Source organism: Scyliorhinus canicula, chromosome 22, assembly GCF_902713615.1.
Source record: "Scyliorhinus canicula chromosome 22, sScyCan1.1, whole genome shotgun sequence".
Classification (NCBI taxonomy): Eukaryota; Metazoa; Chordata; class Chondrichthyes; order Carcharhiniformes; family Scyliorhinidae; genus Scyliorhinus; species Scyliorhinus canicula.
This window is the reverse complement of record NC_052167.1, coordinates 6,273,855-6,301,369: the sequence shown is the minus strand read 5'-3', so window position 1 is coordinate 6,301,369 and position 27,515 is coordinate 6,273,855. Positions and strand designations below refer to the sequence as shown.

Below are 27,515 nucleotides of genomic sequence, written 5' to 3'. Positions count from 1 at the left end.
TCCCCGGGGTCGCCGCATGCCTCCTATCTATCTGTAGGGTCTCCTTAATCAGTTGGTACGTCTCTGCCCTATCCGTCCTGCCCCTATGAGCCCGGAACAAAATCAGCTTCCCTCTCACCACTGCCTTCAGCGCCTCCCAGACCACCGCTGCTGAGACTTCCCCCGCATCATTGACCTGCAGGTAGTTCTGCATGCACTTCCTCAGTCTCTTGCACACTGCCTTGTCCGCCAACAAGCCCATGTCTAATCTCCACTGCGGGCGCTGGAAGCTCTCCTCACTAACCTGCAGTTCCAACCAGTGTGGGGCATGATTCGAAATACTGATGGCCGAATACCCCGTGTCTACCACCCCAGCCAGCAAATCCCTGCTCAAAATGAAAAAATCAATCAGGGAATAAATCTTATGCACATGCGGATAAAAAGAAAACTCCTTCCCTGTCAGCTGCCTAAATCTCCATGGGTCGACCCCCCTCCATCTGCCCCATGAATCCCATCAGTTCCCTCGCCACTGCTGGCACCCTCCCCGTTTTCGAACACAACCGGTCCAGGCCAGGATCGATGATCGTATTAAAATCCCCTCCCATCACCAACTTGTGTGAGTTCAGGTCAGGTATCTTCCCCAGTACCCTCCTATATCGTCCCAGTTTGGCGCGTACACGTTAACCAAGACTACCTTCCTCCCCTACAGCTTATTACTAACCATGACATAATGGGTCCCCCCACCCTCGTCCGAGACTATACTGCCCACCTGGAATTGCACCAGCTTAGTCTTGTTGTCCAGCCCCGAATGGAAGACCGGGCTGACCCAACCCTTCCTTAGTCTGACTTGATCCGCCACTTTCAGGTGTGTTTCCTGCAACATCACCACATCCGCCTTCAGAGCCCTCAGATGCGCGAACACATGTGCCCTCTTGACCGGCCCGTTCAATCCTCTAACATTCCAGGTGATCAGCCTAGTTGGGGGGCACCACGCCCCCCCCCCCCCCCCCCCCACGCCGATCAGCCATCCCCTTTCCAGGGCCCGCCTCCCGGCCATGCGCAGTGCCTCCATTGGCCCGCGTCCTGGCAGCCCCCACCCCCAGCCTCCTCTCTGTCCCAAAACCTAAGTCCCTCCCTCGTCAGCAGAGTTACTCCCCCCTCCCCCCCAGCAACACCACTTTGTAACCTAACCCCTGCCATATATTGAAAATATACACCCCCCCCCCCACCCCCGTGCTTCTGTAGACTAGCTCACCCAGCTAGCCTGGTGGCCCTCGCCTCCGGCGCCAGGAAGTCTCCCACCTATTGTTCCCTCACTCCCCCCCCACCGAAACCACTTCCCTCATCCAACCGACCCCAAACTATTTCCTAATTAACATAGGAGACAACCCGAAACGCAAAACCCACAATAAACCCCCCCAATAGTGCAAATCAAAGTAATAAAAAGTAAAAAGCACCCACCAGCCACCCCCACCAAAACACCGAAAACCCTTAGAACCAAATAACTTTTACTTCCCCATCTTCCCCCAAACTCAAAAGCAGAAGAAAAACGACAATCAAAACATATTAACATCACTCAAAAAAGTTACAATTAAAGCCAAAAAGTTCTCAGTTCAGCACCAGCCCTTTCTTCTTGGCAAAGTCCATCGCGTCTTCGGGCAACTCAAAATAATGGTGCTGGTCCTCGTGCGTAACCCAAAGACGCGCCGGGTATAGCAGCCCAAATTTCACCTTCATAAACAGGATCGCCTTCACTTGATTGAAGCCTGCCCTCCTTCTGGCCACCTCCACAATCAGGTCCTGATAGACACGCAATATTCTATTGTCCCATTTGCAGCTCCGCGTACACTTGGCCCACTATAGAATGCACTCCTTGTCCAAAAATGTGTGGAACCGGACCACCATCGCCCTTGGGGGGTTCCCCGGCCACGGCTTCCTCACCATCGCCCTGTACACCCTGTCCACCTCCAACGGTCAGGGAAAATCCCCCTCCCCCAGAAGCTTCTAAAACATACTCGCCACAAACGCGCCAGCATCAGCCCCCTCCGGGAGACTGACAATTCTTTTTTTTTTATTTTTAAAAATTTAGATTAGCCAATTATTTTTTCCAATTAAGGGACAATTTAGCGTGGCCAATCCACCTACTCTGCACATTTTTGGGTTGTGGGGGCGAAACCCACGCAGACACGGGGAGAATGTGCAAACTCCACACGGACAGTGACCCAGAGCCGGGATCGAACCTGGGACCTCAGCGCCGTGAGGCGGTTGTGCTAACCACTAGGCCACCGTGCTGCCCTGACTGACAATTCTTAAGTTCTGCAGGCGAGCTCTGTTCTCCAGATCTTCCACCTTCTCTAGCAGCCTCTTTTGCTGATCCTTCAGCATCCCCACCTCCAGCTTGACCACCGTTTGGTGATCCTCCTGGTCCGCCAGCGCTTTCTACAGCTTCTGAATCGTCCGATCCTGGGCATCCAGCCTGCACTCCAGCCGATCGATCGACTCCTTTATCGGGCCAAGACAGTCCCGTTTCTGTCTGGCAAAGCCCTCTTGCATGACCTGCATCAGCTCCTCCGTCGATGGTTGGGCCGTCGCAGCAGGGGTCCGAACATCAGCCATGTTGTCTTCAGCCGCAAGCTCCACCCAGCCCTTGCTTATCTTTTTATTTCTTCCTTTTTTGGTCCCTTGGGGTTCTCCGTTCCATGCACCAATGTGTGGATCCAGAGCCAAATTATCTGTGCCTTCAAAGCCAAAACTCAAAACCACAAAAAAAGTCAGGGAAAAGGGTCCAAAAGTCCGGCCAGAGCAGGGGGGCTCCAATTAACAAATGTGTGACTTACTCCCTCATAGCTGCCACCGGAAGTCGGCCTTGAAGTTTTTTAAAATAAATTTAGAGTACCCAATTCATTTTTCCAATTAAGGGGCAGTTTAGCGTGGCCAATCCACCTAACCTGCACATTTTTGGGTTGTGGGGGCGAAACCCACGCAAACACGGGGAGAATGTGCAAACTCCACTCGGACAGTGACCCAGGTCCAGGACGAACCTGGGACCTCGGCACCATGAGGCGACAATGCTGTCCACTGCGCCACCATGCTGTCTTGAAGTTTTGAGGGTTTTAAATTTTCATTTGCCAGTGCTTCCCTTCATATAACACACAAGGGGCAGGATTCTCCATTGGCCGACGCCGGAATCAGGAAACAGGATTGGGTGGAGAATAGATTCCGACGCCAAAATCGCTGCAGACGCTGATTTGATGCCAAATCGCAATTCTTCATCACCTCGGCAACGGTGTCAATGCGTACCAGAATGCACATATAGTAAATCATAAATTTGCATATCAATAGCAGGTCGGACCCGGTATTCTCCGTGGCCTCCGCGTTTCTCCTCCTCTGATGGGCCAATTTCCCGAAAGGCGCGAATCACTTTTAAAAATCGTGAAACCGGTGTCATGGCTTATGAGGGAGAGAGAGAGTATGTAGGACACAGACTGTGGACTGCAGGGCTGGACACTGGCTGGGGTGGTGGTGTGGAGGGGGTGGGGGGGTGGGGGGGGGGGACCTTGCCAGGGCCAGGAGAGGAGGGTGTGGCGGGGGGACATGCCGAATGGACGGGGTGACACCCAGCAGGACTGGGGGGGTATCCAGTCATGGACCACCATTACCGTGGCCTGTAAGGCAGCCATCTTGCTGCACACCCACTGACCACCTACTTTGGCCCCTAGTTCTGCAGAGTGACACCAGCCATATGGGTGCTCCCACCCGCTGCCCCCATCCCACACCACTCTCCACTACAACCCACCCCCCACCCCACCCCGACCTGGCTTTTGGAGAGTCTCCTGCTCAGCCAGAACCTACAGAAGGCCACTGCGGTACCTTGTCAAGCATAAACGTAGAACAAGATATGGAAAGTGAAGGCTTTCTGAGGATATGCTGGCTGTAGAGAGAGGTTAAAGATCACGATGGGTCAGGAGAGAGTAGATAGGAAGAAATTGTTTCCACCCATGAAAGGATAGAGGAAGAGAGGACCCGGATTGTAAACATTTTGCAAAAATAATCAAAAGAAATGAGAGAAAATGTTTTTACACAGCAAGTTGTTAAGGTCTGGAATGCATGCCTGAAGAGTGTGGTAGAGACATGTTCAAAAGGAAATAGGATCATTATCTCAAAAGGAAGAATGTGCAGCGTTACAGTGAGAAGGTAGGCAATTTCACAATCCATAAAGAAGCGCCTCTGTTAAAATAAAAATTTCCAATTTATATGTTGCACAATATTCCCCCAGTAAAAATTCTATTAGGTACTTTGAAGAATAATATCACTTTTTTTTTCCTTTTAAAACCTATATTTAGCATTGATCATTACATCATAAGTGACAAGTTAATCTGGTTTTGCAAGTTTTGTTATTACATATTCCAAAGGCAAGGCTGAAGCATTTACAACAAACTTCAGCCAGAAGTGCCGAGTGCATGATCCATCTAGCCCGCCTCCCAAGGTTCCCAGTATCACCAATTTCAGTCTTAAGCCAGTTCAATTCACACCGGAGGATATCAAGAACTGGTTGAAGGATAGAGCAATGGCTATGAATCCTGACAACATCCAGGTTACAATATTGGAAATTTATGCTATAACCTGGACACACCCCTAGCCACACCCCAATACAGCTACAACACAGGCATACCCAAAAATTGCCATAAAAAGTAGACAAATTCAAACCAGCCTATTACTACTCCCTACTATTACTACCCAGTACTATTAATACCAGTTCTATTTGCAAAGTGATAGAAGGTATCTGTGAAGTTCTCTGCCACAGAAAGTAGTTGAGGCCAAAACGTTGTATAATTTCAAGAAGAAATTAGATGTAGCTCTTGGGCCTAAAGGGATCAAGGGATATTGGGGGGGGGGGGGGGGGGAGATGGGATCAAGGTATTGAATTTGATGATCAGCCATGATCATAATGAATGGCAGAGCAGGCTTGAAGGGCCGAATGGCCTCCATCTGCTTCTATTTCTACATAAAAAATTCTACTGAATTTTTTTAGAATGAAAGTAAGTAAGTTTTGCATTTATATTGTGCCTTCATGACTACTGAACCTCCCAAAGTGTTTTACAGCTAATTATGTACTTTTGACATGCAGTCACTACTGTGATGTAGAAAGCGATTCAGTCGGAGATGGATTTTCTCTCTGGTAAAAGGGGCTTAGGGGTGAGGACTGTTTCATGATCACAAATCCATGATTTTTCCAGGCAGTCAATTAATGACCAGAGGATAGGTTCATCATCCAATTAAGGATGGCAGAAGAGCTTTCAAAGCTGGAGGACCAATCATGGGCCTTCCAGCTTGAAAGGAGCAGCAGATTGCAATGGAAGGTAAGAGAGATGATGCTTCAAATAGAGGTGCCCTTTCTCCAATTTTTAAAAATCATCGATTAAAAGCTCAGTTCACCAGCCAGCCAGAGTCAACATCGTTTTGTACAAAGGAAATGAAGTTCGATAAATTTATTAGATTTCTTTGAGAATGTAACAAGTGGAATGGGTAACGGGGAAATGGGGCTGGGAAGCTACTCCACTGGACAGCTTATGGCTGCTCTTACACCAAGGCTGATCCTTATCCTGCATTGGCAAATATGGCCCCGAGGCAGGATGGAGCTAGGGGACTAGCACACCAGCATGCTTTTAACTCCTACACACTTCCAATCCTGGCTTCAACAGAGGCTGAAAATCCAGCCTTCAGAGTCACATACACTGAGTTATGTCCCACTGGTCTGATGTGGTATACACAAAGCAGTCATCGTCATCGGTTCTTTGCGATTCGAGGATGACATCTACTAAGGGTCGTGAGTTTCTACCAAGGTTCTTCATATGAAAATGAAAATGAAAATGAAAATCGCTTATTGTCACGAGTAGGCTTCAATGAAGTTACTGTGAAAAGCCCCTAGTCACCACATTCCGGCGCCTGTCCGGGGAGGCTGGTACGGGAATCAGTATAACTGTAGAGGCAGATTCTTGATTCACAGGCTGTCTACTGACCCGGTATTAGCCAGGACATCTTGAACATGGTCCTCAACTGTGCAACCGTCAACGCTTCCAGCCAGCGCAGAGCAAGGAGACGCACCAGCAGCATGAAATTGAGACCTCCTCGTGGTCCAAGGTTGGCATCGACCTCTTTCGTGCAAATGGTTGTGATAACGTGGAGATTATTAACTATTGCTCCAACTACCCTGAAGTCGTGAAGCTCTCAGACCTCACATCTCGGACCAGCATCAAGGCTTGTAAGGAGACTTTCTCCTGGCATGGTATCCCGCTCACTCATTTAAAAAAAATAATTTTTATTGGAATTTTAAAAAATATACATATCAACAGAACAATAATAATAATAATAAACACACCCCGGCACCCGTAACAATGCATATAACAACCCCCCCCCACCCCCAAACCCAATAAACAAAATAAATTAACAATAAGCAAATTAACTTAAACACTATCCTCCCAAAATCCCCTCCCCCCTTTACCCCCCTCCTTTACCCCCCCTTTACCCCCCTCCTTTAACCCCCCCTCCTTTACCCCCCCCTTTAACCCCCCCTCCTTTACCCCCCCCTTTAACCCCCCCTCCTTTACCCCCCCTTTAACCCCCCCTCCTTTACCCCTCCTTTACCCCCCCCTCCTTTACCCCCCCGGGTTGCTGCTGCTGCTGATCTAGTACCTTATCGTTGAGCCAGAAAGTCGAGGAAAGGCTGCCACCTCCTAAAGAACCCTTGTACCGACCCCCTCAGGGCGAATTTGACCCTCTCCAACTGAATGAATCCCACCATGTCATTAATCCAGGTCTCCACACTTGGAAGTCTTGCATCTTTCCACTTCAGCAAGATCCTCCGCCGGGCTACTAGGGACGCAAAGGCCAAAACATCGGCCTCTTTCGCCTCCTGCACTCCCAGATCCACCCCAACCCCAAATATCGAGAGTCCCCAGCCTGGCTTGACCCTGGATCCCGCCACCCTCGACACCGTCCTCGCCACCCCCTTCCAGAACTCCTCCAGTGCCGGGCATGCCCAGAACATATGGGCATGGTTCGCTGGACTCCCCGAACACCTGACGCACCTGTCTTCGCCCCCAAAGAACCTACTCCTCCTAGATCCGGACATGTGGGCCCGGTGCAGCACCTTGAATTGGATGAGACTAAGCCTCGCACATGAAGAGGAGGAGTTCACCCTCTCCAGGGCGTCCACCCATGTCCCCTCCTCAATATACTCCCCCATCTCCACTTCCCACTTAGCCTTCAGCTCCTCAACCGACGCCTCCCCCACCTACTGCATTACCTGGTAGATGTCAGACACCTAATAATAACACCTAAGGGCAGCACGGTAGCATTGTGGATAGCACAATTGCTTCACAGCTCCAGGGTCCCAAGTTCAATTTCGACTTGGGTCACTGTCTGTGTGGAGTCTGCACATCCTCCCCGTGACTGCGTGGGTTTCCTCCGGGTGCTCCGGTTTCCTCCCACAGTCCAAAGATGTGCAGGTTGGGTGGATTGGCCATGACAAATAGTCCAAAATTCTATGATTAACCTAGGACAAAAGTTCGGCGCAACATCATGGGCCGAAGGGCCTGTTCTGTGCTGTATTTCTCTATCTCTATCTCTACCTTCCCATCCCCGACCCACACCCCCGAAAGCACCCTATCCCTTACCCCCCGCAAAGGGAACCCCTCCACCTGTTGCCTAGCAAACGCCTTGACCTGAAGGTACCTAAACATATTCCCCGGGGGAGCTCAAACTTCTCCTCCAGTTCACCAAGGCTCGCGAACCTCCCGTCAATAAACAGGTCTCTCAACTTCCTAATGCCCGCCCTGTGCCATCCCAGGAACCCGCCATCCATGTTCCCTGGGACAAACCGGTGGTTCCCCCGCAGCGGGGCCTCCACCGAGCCCCCCACTTCCCCCCTGTGTCACCTCCACTGCCCCCAAATTTTGAGGGTAGCCGCCACCACCGGGCTCATAGTGTACCTCGTTGGAGGGAGCGGCAGCGGCGCCGTTACCAGTGCCTTCAGGCTCGTGCCTCCACAGGACGCCATCTCCATCCGTTTCCATGCTGCCCCCTCCCCATCCATTACCCACTTACGTACCATCGAGACGTTAGCCGCCCAATAGTACCCAGAGAGGTACCCCTCTATCCCTGCCCCGCTTCAAAAAGACCCTCCTTACCCTCGGAGTCCCGTGCGCCCAAACAAATCCCAGAATGTTGCTGTTCACCCTCCGAAAAAAGGCCCTCGGAACGAAAATGGGGAGGCACTGAAACAAAAACAAAAACCTCGGGAGCACCGTCGTTTTAACGGACTGTACTCTACCCGCCAACGACAGCATGTCCCACCTTTTAAATTCCTCCTCCATCCTAGATCCGGACATGTGGTCCCAGTGCAGCACCTTGAACCTAGTAAAATTGAGCTTGTGCAGAGTCCCCCAGCTCCTAGCCACCTGAACCCCCAGGTACCTGAAACTCCTCACTGCCCTCTTTAGCGGGAGCCTACCAATCCCCTCCACCTGATCTCCTGGGTGTACGACAAACAGCTCACTCTTGCCCAGGTTCAATTTATATCCCGAGAAACTCCCGAACTCAGCAAGAATCTCCATCACCTCCGGCATTCCCCCCACCGGGTCTGCTACATACAACAGCAAGTCGTCCGCATACAGCGACACTCGGTGCTCCTCCCCACCTCGCACCAAACCCCTCCACCTCCTCGACTCCCTGAGAGCCATGGCAAGAGGCTCAATTGCCAACGCAAAAAGCAAGGGGGACAGGGGGCATCCCTGCCTCGTCCCACGGTGGAGCCTGAAGTACTCGGACCTCCTCCTATTTGTCGCTACACTCGCCATCGGGGCCTCATACAGCAACCTCACCCATTTAATAAACCCCACCCCAAACTCGAACCTCTCCAACACCTCCCACAAGTACCCCCCACAAGTACCCTGTCAAAGGCCTTCTCCGCATCCAATGCCACCACAATCTCCGCCCCTCCTTCTGCTGCCGGCATCATTATCACATTTAGCAGCCTTCGCACGTTAGTGTTCAGCTGCCTCCCCTTCACAAAACCCGTCTGATCTTCATGTACCATCCCCGGCACCCAGTCCTCTATTCTAGTGGCCAAGATCTTCGCCAGCAACTTGGCGTCTACATTCAGCAGTGAAATCGGCCTGTATGATCCGCACTGCAAGGGGTCCTTATCTCACTTCAGAATCAGGGAGATTAGCGCCCGAGACATTGTCGGGGGCAGAACAGCCCCCTCCCATGCCTCGTTGAAGGTCCTAACCAACAGGGGGCCCAGCAGGTCCGCATATTTCTTATAAAATTCAACCGGGAACCCATCCGGTCCCGGCACCTTCCCCGACTGCATGTGGCCAATCCCACTGACCAGCTCCTCCAACTCGATCGGCGCCCCCAGTCCCTCCACCTGCTCCTCCTGCACCCTTGGAAATCGGAGCTGTCCAAAAAACTCTCCATTCCCCCTTCCACCGCCGGCTGCTCCGACCGGTACAGTTCCCTATAAAAGTCCCTAAAGACCTCATTGACCTCTGCCCCCTGCCGCACCACATTCCCATCTCTATCCTTCACACCACCAATCTCCTTAGCCGCGTCCCGCTTACGAAACTGATGCGCCAGCATCCTACTCGCCTTTTCTCCATACTCATAGGCCGCTCCCTGCGCCTTCCTCCACTGTGTCTCCGCCTTTCTGGTGGTCAATAAATCAAACTTGGCCTGCAAGCTACGCCGCTCCCCCAGCAATCCCTCCTCCAGGGCCTCCGCGTTCTTCCTATCCACACTCAACAGCTCCTCCACCAGTCTCTCCCTCTCCCTCCTCTCCCTATGGGCTTGGATGGAGATCAGCTCCCCCCTAATCACTACCTTCAGAGCCTCCCACACCATCCCCACCTGGACCTCCCCAGTATCATTGACCTCGAGGTACCTCTCGATACATCCCCGAACCCTCCTACACACCTCATCCCCGAACCCTCCTACACACCTCCTCATCAGCCAACAACCCCACGTCCAGACGCCACAGCGGGCGCTGGTCCCGCACCTCCCCCATCTCCAGATCCACCCAATGCGGAGCATGGTCCGAAATCGCAATAGCCGAATACTTGGCCTCCTCCACCCTCGGGACCAGTCCCCTACTCAAAACAAAGAAATCAATGCGGGAATAAACCCTGTGCACATGGGAGAAAAAAAAGAGTACTCCGAGCCCTCGGCCTCCCGAACCTCCAGGGATCCACTCCTCCCATCTGGTCCATAAACCCCCTCAACACCTTGGCTGCCGCCGGCCTCCTGCCTGTCCTTGAACTAGAACAATCCAGTAGGGGATCCAGCACCGTATTGAAGTCCCCCCCCCCCCCATGATCAAGCCCCCCACCTCCAGGCCAGGAATGCGGCCCAACATACGCCTCATGAAACCAGCATCATCCCAATTTGGGGCGTACACATTAACCAACACCACCCTCTCCCCCTGCAGCTTACCGCTCACCATCACATATCTGCCGCCACTATCAGCCACAACCTCAGACGCCTCAAACGCCACCCACTTCCCCACCAGGATCGCCACCCCCCCGGTTCTTCGAGTCGAGCCCTGAGTGGAAAACCTTCCCCACCCACCCCTTCCTCTGACGGACCTGGTCCGCCACCTTCAGGTGGGTCTCCTGGAGCATGGCCGCGTCCGCCTTCAGCCCCTTCAGATGCGAAAACACCTGGGCCCGCTTAACCGGCCCATTCAACCCCCTCACGTTCCATGTAATCAGCCGGATCAGGGGGCACCCCGCCCCCCTCCCCCGTCGACTAGCCATAGTCCATCGACTGCTCGCCCCTGGCCAGCACCCATTCGGCCCGTTTCCCACAGCGATAGAACCTCACCCCGACCCCCCCCCCCCCAACTCCTCCCTGGCCAATCCAGCAGCAACCCCTCCCCCCCAAGGCTAGGACCCCTCCTACCGCAACTCTCCCTCCACTGTACTCCCATGAGCCAGCTGACTTCTACTGACCCCGGCACCTCCCGCTCTAACTCCGACCCCTCCCGATATGAGGCCCCCCCTCCTCCCTCCTCCTGTGCATCAGCTCCTTGGTACCGCTTCAGCGCGGGAAACCCGGTCTAATAACCACACCCCTCGCCACCAGCTCCACCCCCTCGTCCCGCAGCACGGGAAACCAGAGAAAAGCCCGCGCTTTCACCCTGCCCCACCCCACCAACGCAGCTCCCAAACAGCAGCCCCAACCCAACCACCAACTCCGTACAAACAAGACACAGATCAACCACAAACCCCAGTACCCCCCTTAGAACACAAAACCATAACCCACATCGTCCGAAAGCGAGAGAAATAACAGAAACAAACAGAATAACCCGCTACAGCATAAACAATGATACAGAAATAGAAAAACTCCCGCAGCCCCCAATCTCTAGTTCGAGTCCAACTTTTCAGCCTGCACAAAGGCCCACGCTTCCTCCGGGGACTCAAAGTAGTGATGCCGGTCCTTGTAGGTGACCCACAGGCAGCAACATGCCGAACTTCACCTGCTTTCCATGGAGCACCGTCTTCGTCCGGTTAAACCCAGCTCTCCGCTTGGCCACCTCCGCACTCCAGTCCTGGTAGACACGCACTACCGAATTCTCCCACTTACTACTCCTCAGCTTCTTGGCCCATTGGAGAACACACTCCCGGTCACTGAACCGATGGAACCGCACCAGCACCGCCCGCGGGGGTTCATTCACCTTAGGCCGCCTGGCCAGTACTCTGTGGGCCCTCTCCAGCTCCAGGGGCAGATGGAAGGATCCTGCCCCCACCAGCGAGTTCAACATCGGCCGCATAGGCCGGCAGGTCCAATCCCTCCAGCCCCTCCTCGAGGCCCAGGATCCGCAGGTTCTTCCTCCGTGACCAAAGCTCCATCTCCTCGAACCGATCTTGCCACTTTTTATGAAGCGCCTCGTGTATCTCCACCTTCCCCACGAGGGCCGAAACCTCCTCCTCGCGCTCAGAGGCCTGCTGCTGCAACTCAAGTATCGCTGCACCCAGGGCAGCATGGTGGCCTAGTGGTTAGCACAGCTGCCTCACGGCGCTGAGGTCCCAGGTTCGAATCCCGGCTCTGGGTCACTGTCCGTGTGGAGTTTGCACATTCTTCCCGTGTCTGCGTGGGTTTCGCCCCCACAACCCAAAAAATGTGCAGAGTAGGTGGATTGGCCACGCTAAATTGCCCCTTAATTGGAAAATATAATTGGGTAATCTAAATTTTTTTTTTAAAAGTATCGCTGCACCCTGGGTGTCTGGGTCTCCAGCAGCTTACTAGTCGTCACCTTCAGGGATTCCAACAACTCCCCTTTCAGCTCTGTGAAATAGCGCAGAAGGGCTGCCTGCTGCTCCTCAGCCCACTGCCTCCACTCCTCAGGGGCTCCACCAGCCGCCATCTTGTCCACGTTCGCCCGCTTTTCCAGGGGAGCTGCTGCCGTTTTTCTCCTCGCCCCACTTCGAGTCCGCACCATAAATCCCGGGGGGTTTTGCTCCAGACCCCTTTATCCACTGGGAATTGTCGAATCAGCGCCGTTTGGGGCCCTTAAAAGAGCCCACAAGTCCTGTTTAAGCGGGAGCTGCCGAACGTGTGGCTTAGCTCCGCATAGCCGCAACCGGAAGTCTCCCACTCACTGTCATGAGTGACAATTGCCCATGCTTCAACAGCCACGAGTGGTCTATGTTTGCCAAGTCATACCATTTCAAACATGTCACTTCCAGCCCACACTATCCACAGTCCAATGGGGAGGTTGAAAAAGGGGTGCACATTGTGAAACAACTCATCTGCTAGGCCGCAGATTCTGGTTCTGACATCTACCTCGCACTACTTGCGTACAGGGCGACCCCACTGTCCACTGCCATGTCGCCGGCTCAACTCCTGATGAACAGGGATCTGCGGACGACACTTCCAGCCATATACTTGCCCAACCTGGGTCACCTCCCGGTGCTGCAGAAGGTGCAGCAGCTCAGAAACCAGCAAAAGCAGGGCTATGATGTTCATGCCACTGATTTGCCCGTGTTATCCCCGGCAGACACTGTCAGGATCAAGAGGTGGCTGGCCTGTTCCAGCTGTCGTTCGACAGGCTGCGTATGTTGTAAGTATGGCTGATGGTTCTGTTGTGCGACGAAATACACGGGTACTGCGCAAAGTTGCACGCCTGTAACCGCTTTTTTCTCCGTTTCCATCCATTGTTTTTGCCACCCTCCTGATACCTCGAGCTATGAGGCAACCAGTCAGGCTTCCATAACGCATGTCAAGGCGCCGTCATCCCCCCCACCACCACCTCCCCGGCGGTCAACAAGGATCAGACGCAAGCCCCAGAGACTGAACTTATGAACATTTGTTTTGTTTGCTATGTTCTGTTTTCTCACATTAGACAGCTGTATTCACATGTAAGTAAGTTCCCATATGCCAACAAAACATTAAAAAAGGGAGACGTCATGATATGTAGACATGCAGATAATGATATACAGACAGGCACAGACAAGCAGCTAATGAACACAGAGAACAGGACATGACCAATGAGCAGGCAGGACACTCAGGGGTGGTATCTTACTATAAAAGGCACGAGGCACTCACACTCCACCTCTTTCCACTGATGAACATCTACAGAGTGAGTCAGGGTGTATGTGCAGTATCACACCTCCAGCACGTGGCTGAGAGCTAGTCTGGTTCAGTCAGAGAGAGTAACCACACTTGGGTTAGCAGAGAGTCAAACTTATAGAGAACTGTGCTAACTGTGCTACTGGTTCAATAAATCAGATTGAACTAACTTCAAGGTCTGGAGTATTTTTTGGTTAAAGCTGCATCAGTTGCAGCCTGTGTTATCCCAGAGTACATAACACATGTGGGCAGCACGGTAGCCTTGTGGATAGCACAATTGCTTCACAGCTCCAGGGTCCCAAGTTCGATTCCGGCTTGGGTCACTGTCTGTGTCGAGTCTGCACATCCTCCCCGTGTGGCTGTTTAGCACAACGCAGGGGCTGTTTAGCACAACGCTAAATTGCTGGCTTTGAAAGCAGACCAAGCAGGCCAGCAGCACGGTTCGATTCCCGTAACAGCCTCCCCGAACAGGCGCTGGAATGTGGCGACTAGGGGCTTTTCACAGTAACTTCATTTGAAGCCTACTCGTGACAATAAGCGATTTTCATTTCATGTCATTTTGTGTGTGCGTGGGTTTCCTCCGGGTGCTCCGGTTTCCTCCCACAGTCCAAAGATGTGCAGGTTAGGTGGATTGGCCATGATAAATTGCCCTTAGTGTCCAAAATTGCCCTTAGTGTTGGGTGGGGTTACTGGGTTATGGGGATAGGGTGGAGGCGTTGACCTTGGGTAGGGTGCTCTTTCCAAGAGCCGGTGCAGACTTGATGGGCCGAATGGCCTCTTTCTGCACTGTAAATTCTATGATATCTATGACATCAGGGAGCAAAGTCCAAACTACTCAGCTCCATCTTTCTCATCTGGGGCTCAAGTTTCTGCTGAAAGTAATACCAAATGGCCACTTGTGCATGCACATAAAATTCAATTGTGTGCCTTACCTTAAGACACACCCACAATTCCACTTTTTGGGGAGAAATTAGAAATACCATGGATTTGTTTTCCATAGTACTTCCATATTTCTTTGAATCCTGGCTCTAATTATATTATCTGGCCAGTTCATACTTATATAAAAGGATTTTTCACAGGTTCAGTTGGTAAGTTCATGTGATGTGCGAATGAGTTAGAGATCAGGAAGGTTGGGCATGTAATCTAGCAATGTTAAGTAAGGCAATCATGTTCAGTATGACAGTCCTGCAATTGTTCTCAGGATTCCCAGGAAGAAACACTGATGAGAAAGAGACAATTGTTAGCTTAAGTTCCTAATTCTAATACTAACAGATTTTTCTGTAGTGTATACCAAACAATTCTCATTAACCTCTCGCTCACTACATAAACCACCTCTACTATCTTCAGTAATGATGGCAACTAACCAGGGATGAATAATGTAGGATGTATAAATAGATATTTATCCTGGAGTATTGTTTGATTTGCCTTTTAGAATGTACTTTGTAGAAACTATTGTTAGAGTTGAAATAGGTTGGTATATGGATGAAAGAGTAGATTGTACATTCTCTCTCTGGAGGAAATAAGGATCAGGTGGGTTTTTCTCATGTGCTTTTCTGTTGGCCATTGAATACAATTTTGAAAAATCCAAGGCTACTTAATGCACATTTTTGTTTTGTAAATAAGAGCATTTTGTTCTTCATCCGGAATACAAGGGAGAAGCAAATTAAAGAATCAGAGAATGGTTGCCGTGCCTGTGCTGGCTTCTGCAAGAGCAATCATTTATCATTTAAGGATAATATGTGTTAGGTAAGAATTATAGAAAAATGACAGTACAGAAAGAGACCATTCAGCCGATCATGTCTGCGCTGGCCAAAATTTTATTTTTTAACTAGTCGTCCATTCTATCCCCACCTTCCAGCACTGGTCTGTAGCTTTGCAGATTGCTGAACTTTAGGCACAGCTCCAGTACCTTTAAAAATATGTTGAGGTTTCTGCCTCCACCATCAAACTAGTAGCTTTCAGAGTGCAGCTCCTTCATCAGGTGAATGAAGAGGTGGGTTCCACAAACACATAGACAAAGTCAATAATGCAAGATGATACTTTGAATGCGAGTCTTTTCAGGTAATTAAGTCTTTACAGGTCCAGATGGTGCGACTTGAGGGTAAAGAGGTGTGAATTGTCTCAAGCCAGGACAGTTGGTAAGATTTCGCAAGCCCAGGCCAGATGGTGGCGGGTGAATGTAATGAGACATGACTCCAAGGTCCCGGTTAAGTCCGTACGTATGTGTGCGGAACTTGGCAATCGGTTTCTGCTCGCCGATTCTGCGTTGTCGCGCCTCCTGAAGGCTGCCTTGGAGAACACTTACCTGAAGATCAGAGGCTGAATGCCCTTGACTGCTGAAGTGTTCCCTGACTGGAAAGGAACATTTCTGCCTAGTGATTGCCACGTGATGTCCATTCATCCATTGTCGCAGCATCTGCATGGTCTCGCCAATGTACCACGCCTTGGGACATCCTTTCCTGCAGCATATGAGGTATACAACATTCCGGTACATATTTGTGCGACTCGGCCAAAGTTGCTTGGGTCACTGTCTGTGCGGAGTCTGCACATTCTCCCATGTCTGCATTGGTTTCCTCCCACAAATCCTCAAAGACGTGCTGTTAGGTGAATTGGGCATTCTGAATTCTCCTTCAGTGTACCCGAACATGTGTGGTGACGAGGGGATTTTCATAGTAACTTCATTGCAGTGTTAATATAAGCCTACTTGTGACAATAATAAAGATTATTATTATTAATAATATTATTACTAGACAATGATATTAGAAACTACCTACTTAATCTAGTATCCAATCCACACAGATATGATTGTGAAAAGACATGTTTACAATAGGCAGCATAAGACTGTTGACAAAATGATCGGAAATCAGTTATTAATTGTATTGGTGTCTTTTCACCAGAACTATTCAGGACTCATAGAATTGCACAAGTTGCACAGTGCTCAGACCAGCCCTGGGTAATGCAATAACTGTTATCCTTTCTTAAGCAAAATGCTAATTTGTGGAGAAATCCAAGAGAAACTGTTCACCTTCATTACTGTCTGGCTATCACAAATTGGGATGGAGACGAGAGAAGAAAAAAGGGAAATGCTGAAAAATAATTAATGCCATATTTTATAAAAAGGAAGCAACTATCTGGATCAATTGCCGATTATTTTTATCAGAATCAGTGAAATTGTGAGATGTGGAAGCCTATCACCTGGGGCTCGCTGTAAGCAAAAGTTAAAATCAGTCCCAGATCCGGGCCTGGTGATATAGGTCCTCACAGCTAGGATTGCATTGGAATGAGATGCTGCAACATGCAGAGCCTTGTAAATAAATCTATATTACGTTTACTGTCAGCCTCCTCTGTGTCATTCTACTGGCGACAAGGATCAATAGAAACTCTGGACTTTCCCATCGGTTAGCCTAGCAGCCAGGGGCAGGATTCTCTCAGCCCGGGGCCAGGCCGGAGAATCCCCATGACCGGTGCGAATTGCGCCACACAGCCCCGACACCGGACGCGATTGTCCGCAGAGCAGAGAATCGGCACCATTGGCGCCGGCGTGGTTGGCACGGCGCCGGTCGGGGGCTGCTCTACGCAGCCGGCTCATCAATTATCAGCTTGAGATGGGCCGAGCGGCCATCGTAAAAAAGCTGTCCTGCTGGCGCCGGCCACACCTGTTCTCAGCCGGTGGGAACTCCGCATGGAAGGGTGGGGGGGGGGGGGTCCAACCCCGGAGGCGGCCTCCAATGTGGCCTGGCCCGCGATTGGGGCCCACCGGTCGACGGACCGGCCTCTCTGGCTGGGGGCCTCCTTCCTTCCACGCCAGCCCCTGTAGTCCTGCGCCATGTTGGGTCGGGGCCGACGCATTGAAGGAAGCCACTGCGCATGCGCGGATCCCGCGGCGCCCATTTGACACCGGGATCACCAGCTGGAGCGGCGTGAACCGCTCCAGTGCCGTTCTGGCCCCCTGTAGGTGCCAGAATTGCTGATCCTGAGGCAGTGTTGACACCGTCGAGAAACGCGGCGGCGTTTCCGACGGCGTCAACACTTAGCCTCAGGATCACAGAATCCCGCCTCAGATGTTTGCTATGGGGAATGTCTCATTGTATTGATTGTAGTGCCAATATTCTGGAATCTGGAGGCCTTTGATGCAGGTCTGGAGGATGGGAATCAATATGTGGAACACATATGATACTTCTTCCAAGTAAATGGAGTATTGCGGGAAGACAGACAGAAAGTTCTCCTCCTGTCTGCCTACGGGGCCAAGACGTTTGGGATCATAAAGAGTTTGTTGCACCCCACTGCAACTGACTCCAGGTCTTTTGATGAATTGATAGCTTTGGTTCGAACCACTGTGAACCCAAGTCTTCCACAATTATGCTCAGATATCGGATTAACACAGCGGTGCACTATTCTGGTAAATCAGTCACGGACTTCTGACCTGTCTGCAGTGCCTGTCTGAACCCTATGAGTTCGGGCCTTCTCTCTTGGAGATGCTGAGGGACTGGCTCATGTGTGGTGTTAACAATACAGCAATAGGGCAGCACAGTGGCTGCCTCACGGTCCCAGGTTCGATCCCGGCTCTAGGTCACTGTCCGTGTGGAGTTTGCACATTCTCCCCATGTTTGCGTGGGTTTTGCCTCACAACCTAAAGATGTGCAAGCTAGGTGGACTGGCCACGCTAAATTGTCCCTTAATTGTAAAAAATGAATTGGGTACTCTAAATTTTAAAAAATACAGCCATGCAGAGGAAGCTGTTAGCGTAAATTACAATGGATTTGAAGTGGGCAATTGAGCTTGTCCTCTCTAGGGAGCACGTGGAGAAGGTGTGTAGGAGCTGCAGAGCTCAATGGACAGCTAGGCTTCCTCTGACAGAGCAATCCTCGAGGCAGGTCCGGCAGAGTTTAGTGGTCGCAGAACCCAAGAGGGCCAGGGTCGCATGGTGTGTTGCAGGGCACGTAGTCCACAAGAACCGTCGAGGTCACCCTGGACCAGGGCCTTGCACGTGGACGAAGAAGATGACTGTTTGATGCAATTGATGCAATCCGGATCACTTTCCAGGAAAATGGACACCTGGTGCTGATGGAAATGGACAGTGGGGCAGTTGTCTCCATTGTAGATCTCTGCATGTTTCAGCGGCTTCCCACGGGAAATGCCGCTGCCATTGCGGGATACCAGAGCGAGGTTGGTTACCTATACAGGGTTGAAGATTATGGGGACAACTGTGACTCCAGTGACGTACAGGCACAGAACGATTTGTCTTACTTTGGTGGTGGCGCAAGGACCAGGTCCCAACTTGTTAGGTAGGGACAGGCTGTGAGTGCTCACATTCGACTGGCAAAGGGTCTTTCGGATGGGCACCATGAGTCTCTACAATGTGCTGGTAAATACCCTGAAGTGTTTCAGGAGGGTCTGGGCAGGATAAAGGGCATCAGAGGCCATATCTACGTGGATCCTGCTGCTCCGCCCCAGTACTTCAGAGCGAGTCCTGTTCCTTACGCACTGCACTTGAAGGTTGTTCGGGGAGTTGTGACATTCGCAGGATCTGAGGATTATTCCCCTGTTAAGTTTGGAGAATGGTCTGCACCTGTGGCGCCAGTGATGAAGCCCGATAAAACCGTCCAGCTTTGTGGGGATTTTAAGCTTACCGTCAACAGAGCCTCGCAGCTTGACCAGCACTCGATACCCCGAGTCGAAGATTTATACATCAGACTGGCTCATTCATGAAGCTGGAAAAGAGCCATGCATACTTGCAGGTGGAGCTCGAAAAGGAGGCCAGAAAGTATGCCGCCACCATCAATGCACATCGGGGATTGTTCGAATATTCTATTCACGGTTTTCTAGGCCCCACAATTTTTCAGCTAGAGATGGAAAAAATCTTGCCAAAGGTGGCTGTCTATATGGATGTTGTATTCGTTACCGGGTCTACAGAGCAGGAGCATAAGGCGAATCTCCAGGAGGTGCTCTGGCATTTTGCCCAGGTGGGCGCCAGATTGAAGAGCAGTAAGTACATTTTCCATGCTAAGACAGTGACCTATTTGGCATACCAGGTGGACAGTGATGGTCTGAACTCGTAGAGGATAATATTTGTGCCATAAAGGGGGCCCCGACCCCTTGGAATACTACGGAGGTTGGTCCTTTTTGGGCCGAGTCAATTATCATAGGACATTTATCGCCAACCTAGCCACTCTACTAGCTCCACTCTACGTACAGTTGAGGAAGGACTGGGAGTAGGGCTGGGGTGCTTCTCAAAACTAGGCCACCATACGCATACTGATGGATTAAGAAGCGTCTCTCGTTGAAACAACTTCTTGTGTACAGTGATCCGACTAAACCTCTCATTTTAACATGTGATGCTACCCCTTATGGCATTGGGGTGGTGCAGGCCATGGATTGGATACTGGCACGGAACGCCCCATTGCGTTTGCCTTGATTACCCTGGTGGACACCAAGCGCTGTTATGCGCAAATAGAAAAGGAAGGTTTTTCTGATTTTCAGCATCAAAATGTTCCATCAGTAAACGTATGGGGGCCATTGCTTCATCGTAATGGATCACAAGCTGCTGCTTGGCCTCTTCATGGAAGATAAGGGCATTCCGGCAATCGAGTCGGCCAGGATCAAGCGGTGGGTACTCCTCTTGGCCGTGTAGAAATACTCTTTTCAGCACCACTTGACTACCAAGATTGCCCTTGCCGACACCCTCAACCTTTGACCATGAACATCCCGTCCCCGCCTGTGGCGGATGAGGTGATTGCAACGCTAAATTTTAAGACGGTGATGGTTGCTCACGTGCTTGAGTGGACACAATGAGGCCCAGAGTTGCCGAAGCTTCAGCTCATGCTGCTGAGCGGCGGTACAAAGGATGCCCTCCCAGCAACTCTTCGGCCTTTCACTCAGAGGTTTTCCGAGCTCATTTTAGAGGATGGAGTTATATTGTGGGGCCCTCAGATGGTATCACCCTGCAGGACCATTCATGGGTTTGATGTTTTTGGTGCTCGTGGATGCCCAATCAAAGTTGCTGGAGGTGTGCAGGCTGCCCTCAACTTCGTCCAGGGCCATGATTGAGAAGCTCAAGGAGATTTTCAGTACCTATGGGATCCCGGATGTCCTGGTTACAAACAATGGCACGCCTTTCACCAATGAGGAGTTTGCCATTTTTGTGTGGCGGAATGGCGTTCGCCATGTTTTGACCACTCCATATCATGATTCCTGCAATGGGCTAGCAGAGAGCGCAGTCCATGCTTTTAAATGATATTTGAAGAAGCAGTTGATGGGGGTCTATGGACAAGTGACTGGCACATTTACTATTCGCCTATAGTACAACGCCGCATGTGATGACCAGGATTACATCTGTGGATGTCAACGACTCTGAACTCGGCGGAGTCTGCCTTTTCCACGTCTCGGTATCAAGGTCCAGTGGCAGCAGGAGTCAGAGAGCAACACCGTTGTTTGAGGGTGCAAGAATGAGCATTTAGCACCGGGGACATCATATTCGCGCATAACCTTGGTGATGGAGCTATGTGGCTGCCGGGAGTGGTCCTGGAATGGACGGGGGCGCAGTTTCCTATAAACTCCCGGTTCAGAGGAAGACCCTCAAGAAACATTTGGACCACTTAATCAACCATCAGTGGTTCCGCCTTTGCCACATCAGGAAACACACCTCAAGTTGAGGGCCCAGCCTTCTGGAACGCCATCCCGGTCCAACATGAGGATGGTGATTCGCGTTCCAACATGGAGACGGACGTGTCCACACTGGCGGGCAACAGCATGCCTGGCTCTGAGGTCCCAGCGGTAGCTTGTCAACGGTCAACCAGAGAGCAGTGTTCAGCTACTCAATACAATACACCTGACCCAAAGCCACCACAGGCAGAGGTGCAGTCACGGATGCAACAGCGCAGAAGAGTCGCTCCGTTGGTGGCTGAAGGGGAGCTTTCGGACATTAGTAGGGAGGGGTGTCATAAGCCCCAGGAGGACCACTGGGAAGCTTTCATTGATTTCTTTGTGAGAGTTGTGGAGAACAAGCCCCCAGATAGGGGGCGGAGGCCTACCACCTGGGGCTCGTTATGAGGTTGAAAGGAGGCCCAGACCAGGGACTGATGACATAGGTCCACCCAGCTAGGATTACACTGGGAGTGAGATGCTGTGTTACGTAGACCATTGTAGGCAGCACGGTAGCACAGTGGTTAACACTGTGGCTTCACAGTGCCAGGGTCCCAGGTTCGATTCCCGGCTTGGGTCACTGTCTGTGCGAAGTCTGCACATTCTCCCCGTGTCTGCGTGGGCTTCCTCCAGATGCTCCGGTTTCCTCCCACTAGTCTCGAAAGACGTGCTGTTAGATAATTTGGACATTCTGAATTCATATATCATATCATATCATATATTTTACAGTGCAAAAGGAGGCCATTCAGCCCATCGAGTCTGCACCGACCCTTGGAAAGAACACCGCGCTTAGAACATAGAACAGTACAGCACAGAACAGGCCCTTCGGCCCTCGATGTTGTGCCGAGCAATGATCACCCTACTCAAACCCACGTATCCACCCTATACCCGTAACCCAACAACTCCCCCCTTAACCTTACTATTAGGACACTACGGGCAATTTAGCATGGCCAATCAACCTAACCCGCACATCTTTGGACTGTGGGAGGAAACCGGAGCACCCGGAGGAAACCCACGCACACACGGGGAGGACATGCAGACTCCGCACAGACAGTGACCCAGCCAGGAATCGAACCTGGGACCCTGGAGCTGTGAAGCATTTAAGCCCACACCTCCACCCTATCCCCGTAACCTCACCTAAACCTTTTTATGGACACTAAGGGCAGTTTATCATGGCCAATCCACCTAACCTGCACTTCTTTGGATTGTGGGAGGAAACCGGAGCACCCGGAGGAAACCCATGCAGGCACGAGGAGAACGTGCAGACTCCGTACAGACAGTGTCCTAAGCTGGGAATCGAACCTGGGAACCTGAAGCAACTGTGCTAGCCACTGTGCTACCGTGCTGCCCCGTATCCCAGTGTTCTCTATCCCAGTATTTCTCTGGTCTGTTACCCAGTGCCCCTGTGATGTGTATCCTAGTTCTCCATCCCAATGCCCCTGTGTTCGGTATCACAGTGTCCCTGTGGTGAACGTATTGCTGCTACAATTCACCACTGTATTGCATTGTATTGTATTGTATTATGTTGATGCCATTGTGGGCTCCGCCCCCTCGGGGGAGGTATATAGATCTGCAGCCTGCAGGCGGAACTCAGTACAGAGCAGTCGCAGGCAGGCACAGATCTAGCTGATTAAAACCACTGTTCACTTCTACTAATTCTCCCTCAGTGTACCCGAACAGGTGCCAGAATGTGGCAACTAGGGGCTTTTCTCAGTAACTTCATTGCAATGTAAGCCTACTTGTGACAATAAAGATTATTATTATGAAATACTTGTAAATAAATCTATTTTACATTTACTGTCTGCTTCCTCTGCGTCATTTTACAGATAAAGGGACAATAGGAAGCACAATGTAATCCTGTCTGTTAGTTCGATTTGGCCTTGTCTGTTTAATTTCGATAATATTTTCAAGCCCAAGATTCTGGAATGAAAAATAAAATAAACTTGTGGCAAGGAAAACCAGGCATTTGGGTGGGACCCGAATGAAAAGAGCAAACAATTGAGTATCTTCTTTGCCAATTGAAAGATTGTGAAATTAATAATGTAAGAAAAGGGTGGAGAAGGAAGTGTATAAATTCAATGTTGAGGCAGGTACAGAAAAGGAAAATTGGATTAAGAGAAAAAAAAAGAGACAGATATGGAAAATTTAAAAACAATTTCACATTTTAAAAATATCCAACCATTAGATGCTGAATGCACATGCACTTGTTAATGTGTGATGTTAGAGAGATTGAATGGCAGTCAATAACAATTCGCACATTTTTAAAAGAATCTGTCTGACCAGGCTAATCAAAAATGTGGAAAGATTAAATAATTCCATAATAGCCATCTTGCACCATTTCAGAGCAGCACCAACTTCCTGTGACACATTATCTGGAGTATTAAGTAGAATAACTTTATTCTGCACAATGTGTTTCAGAAGTGAGATAAATGCTGTTTTTTGCAAAACTGAGTGACGCTTATACAGATTGCAACTCTTTGGATTTCTAAGTTCAATTGTGCACATCTGCCTTCGCCTAATTTTGTGGTAGCTATCGTCCATGAGTAATGACGAATGCCAACATTTTTACAGCGAATTATCATGGAATAGGTGGATTGGGGTTACGGGGAGTAGGCACGAGTTTGAGGATGAGAAACATATCGGCCATGATTCAATGGTGGAGCAGACTCGATGGGCCGAATGGCCTAATTCTTTTTAATTTGTTCAAGGTTGTGCCAGCATTTATTGCCCATCCCTAATTGCCCTTGAAAGGGGGGGGGGGGGGGGGGATTAAGGGTCAACCACATTGCTGTGGGCCTGAAGTCACATGTGGGCCAGACCAGGTAAGGATGGCAGATTTCCTTCCCTAAAGGACATTAGTGAACCAGATGGGTTTTTCTGACAGTCAACAATGGTTCGTAGTCATCATTAGACATTTTTAATTCCAGACTTTTATTGAATTCAGATTTCATCATCTGCAGTGGCGGGATTTGAACCTGGATCCCTAGAACATTACTCTGGGTCTCTGGTTTACTAGTCCATTGACAATAGCACTAAACCACCGCCTCCCCATAATTCCACTCCTATATTTTATGATCTTTTAAAAAATAAATTTAGAGTACTCATTTTTTTTTCCAATTAAGGGGCAATTTAGCATGGCCAATCCACCTCCTCCTTGTGAACCTGCTTCTGGGCCTGGCGAAGCGCGCCATTTATAGGGTGACCGAGGAGGCTGTCCGGCCAGACTGTCTGTCTCTCTTCCGTGGCTACATTCGTGGCCGGGTGTCCCCAGAAAGGGAGCATGCAGTGTCCGCAGGCACCATCGAGGCCTTCTGTGCGCCGCGGGTACCGGATTTGATGTTTTAAGTTTTCGTTGATCTTTGATATGTTCGGGCAGTGCCCCTAACAGGGGCGGCCCTTTTTTGCTTTGTCCCGAAGTCTGTTTCCGTTTTTCTATTTTGTTGGTGGACCTCAAAAGAGTGGCCAATATCCAGGCTTGGGCTGACAAGTGGCGAGTTATATTTGCGCCACGTTGTGGGCAGCACAGTAGCATGGTGGTTAGCATAAATGCTTCACAGCTCCAGGGTCCCAGGTTCGATTCCCGGCTGGGTCACTGTCTGTGCGGAGTCTGCACGTCCTCCCCGTGTGTGCGTGGGTTTCCTCCGGGTGCTCCGGTTTCCTCCCACAGTCCAAAGATGTGTGGGTTAGGTGGATTGGCCATGCTAAATTGCCCGTAGTGTAGTAAAAAGTAAGGTTGGCGGGGGGTTGTTGGGTTACGGGTATAGGGTGGATACATGGGTTTGAGTAGGGTGATCATGGCTCGGCACAACATCGAGGGCCGAAGGGTCTGTTCTGTGCTGTAATGTTCTATGTAAGTGTCAGGCAATGACCATCTCCTACAAGAGAGGATCGAACCACCATTCCTTGACATTCAATGGCATTACCGTCGCTGAATCCCCCACAATCAACATCCTCCCACAGTGATGTCCTGGAGATGAAATGATTGACCTCCAACCACCACAACCATCTTCCTTTGTGCCAGGAATTACTCCAACCAGTGGAGTTTTCTGCTGATTCCCATTGACTCCAGTTTAGCTAGGGCTCCTTGATGCCATACTCAGTCAAATTCTGCCTTGATGTTGAGGGTTCTCACCTAACCTCTAGCATTCAGTTCTTTTGTCCATGTTTGAACCAAGGCTGTAAGGAGGTCTGGAGCTGAGTGACCCTGGTGGAATCCAAACTGAGCGTCCGTGAGCAGGTTATTGCTGAGTGAGTGCCGCTTGATAGCAGTGTTCATGACTCGTTCCATCACTTTGCTGAAGATGGAGAGTAAACTGATGGGGTGGTAATCGGCTGGGATGAATTTGTCCTGTTTCTTGTGCACAGGACACACTTCTACATTGCCGGATAGATGCCAATGTTGTAGCTATACTGGAACAGCTTGGCTAGCGGTGCGGAAAGCTCTGGAGCACAAGTACTATTGCCGGAATATTGTCACGGCTCATAGCCTTTGCAGTATCCAGCGACCTTAAGCCATTTTTTGAGATCCTATGGAGTGTATCGTATTTGCTGAAGACTTGTCATCTTTACAGCACAGAAGGCCATTCAACCCATTGTGCCCACGCCAGCTCTCTGCAGGAGCAACTCACCCATTGCGTCTTTGCAGGCTTCTTCCCGCAGCCCCACACCTTCTTCCTTTTTCCAATAACAATAGAGTTATTTACGGCACAGAAGAAGGCCATTATAAAAAGCAGAAAATGCTGGATGGGGCGATGGGAAAAAATCTGAGCAGGTCCTGGCAGCATCAGTGGAGAGAGAAACAGCCAACACGCCGAGTCGAATATGACCCTTGTAATAATAATCTTTATTGTCACAAGTAGGCTTACATTAACATTGCAATGAAGTTACAGTGAAAAGCCATAAGTGAAAAACCACACTCCGGCGCCTGTTCGGGTACACAGAGGGAGAATTCGGAATATCCAATTCACCTAACAGCACGTTTTTCGCGACTGTGGGAGGAATCCGGAGCAGCCAGAGGAAACCCATGCAGACATGGGGAGAACGTGCAGACTCCGCACAGACAGTGACCCTAGCCGGGAATCGAACCCAGGACCCTGGCGCTGTGAAGCAACAGTGTTACCCACTGTGCGACCATGCCACCCACGGGGTTAAAAGCTGTATCCAAAATAGTTTGTTATACAAAAGTTTAATTTGTTAGGTTTGGTTTCAGTGACTTCATTGCAGTGTTAATGTAAGCGTACTTGAGACACTAATACAGATTATTTTATTTTTAGAGCGTGGCCGTTGATTATCTTTTGAAAGAAATGGGAGGCATTCTTTACAACAGGATATAGATAGGCTGCAAAATTGGACAGAGAAATGGCAGATGGAATTTAACCTGGACAAATGCGTGGTGATGCATTTTGGTAGATCCAGTTCAGGCGGGAGCTATAAAATAAATGGCAGAACCATCAGAAGCATGGAGACACAGAGAGATCTGGGCGGGCAGGTCCACAGATCCTTAAAAGTGGCAGCACAGGTGGAAATGGTGGTAAAGAAAGCATATGACATGCTTGCCTTCATAGGATGGGGTATCGAGTATAAAAGCTCAAACATTATGTGACAATTATATAGAAAGTTGGTTAGGCCACATTTGGAATACTGTGTCCAATTCTGGTCACCGCATTACCAGAAGGACATGGAGGCTTTGGAGAGAGTACTGAAAACGTTTACCAGGATGTTGCCTGGTATGGAGGGTATTAGCTATGAGGAGAGATTGAATAAATTGGGATTATTCTCCCTAGAGAGACAGAGGCTGAGGGGTGCCTTAATAGAAGTTTATAAAATTATTAGGGGTATAGATAGGGTGAACGGTTGGAGGCTTTTTCCCAGGGCGGAAATGACTATTACAAGGGGGCACAGGTTCAAGGTGAGGGGGGGGGGGGGGGGAGGTTCAGTGGAGATATGCGGGGATGGTGGTGCCCTGGAATGCACTGCCAAGTGAAGTGGTTGAGGCAGATACGGTAGCGACCTTGAAGACATATCTGGATAGGCACATGAACATAGGGGGGAAAGGATACAGGTAGATAGGACAGGTGATCGGCGCAGGCTTGGAGGGCCGAAGGGCATGTTCCTGTGCTGTATTGTTCTTTGTACTTGTGACACATTAAAAAAAAAATCAATCTGCTTTGCTTTGGAGGGTACAGGGTCCCAGTTTGAGGAGGGAAAAGGTTGGCACAAAGATAATTTTCCGGGGCAAGGGTTTCAATGTAGCTGAGGGACAG

The 27,515-nt window shown here is 50.4% G+C and overlaps 1 long non-coding RNA gene across 1 annotated transcript in view; it reads right to left on the bottom strand.

Moving 5' to 3' along the window:
• The window catches only part of LOC119956048, a 103,084-nt gene that overhangs the window by 74,498 nt on the left and 1,071 nt on the right, over nt 1-27,515 (bottom strand). The gene's annotated exons all lie outside the window — the stretch shown is intronic.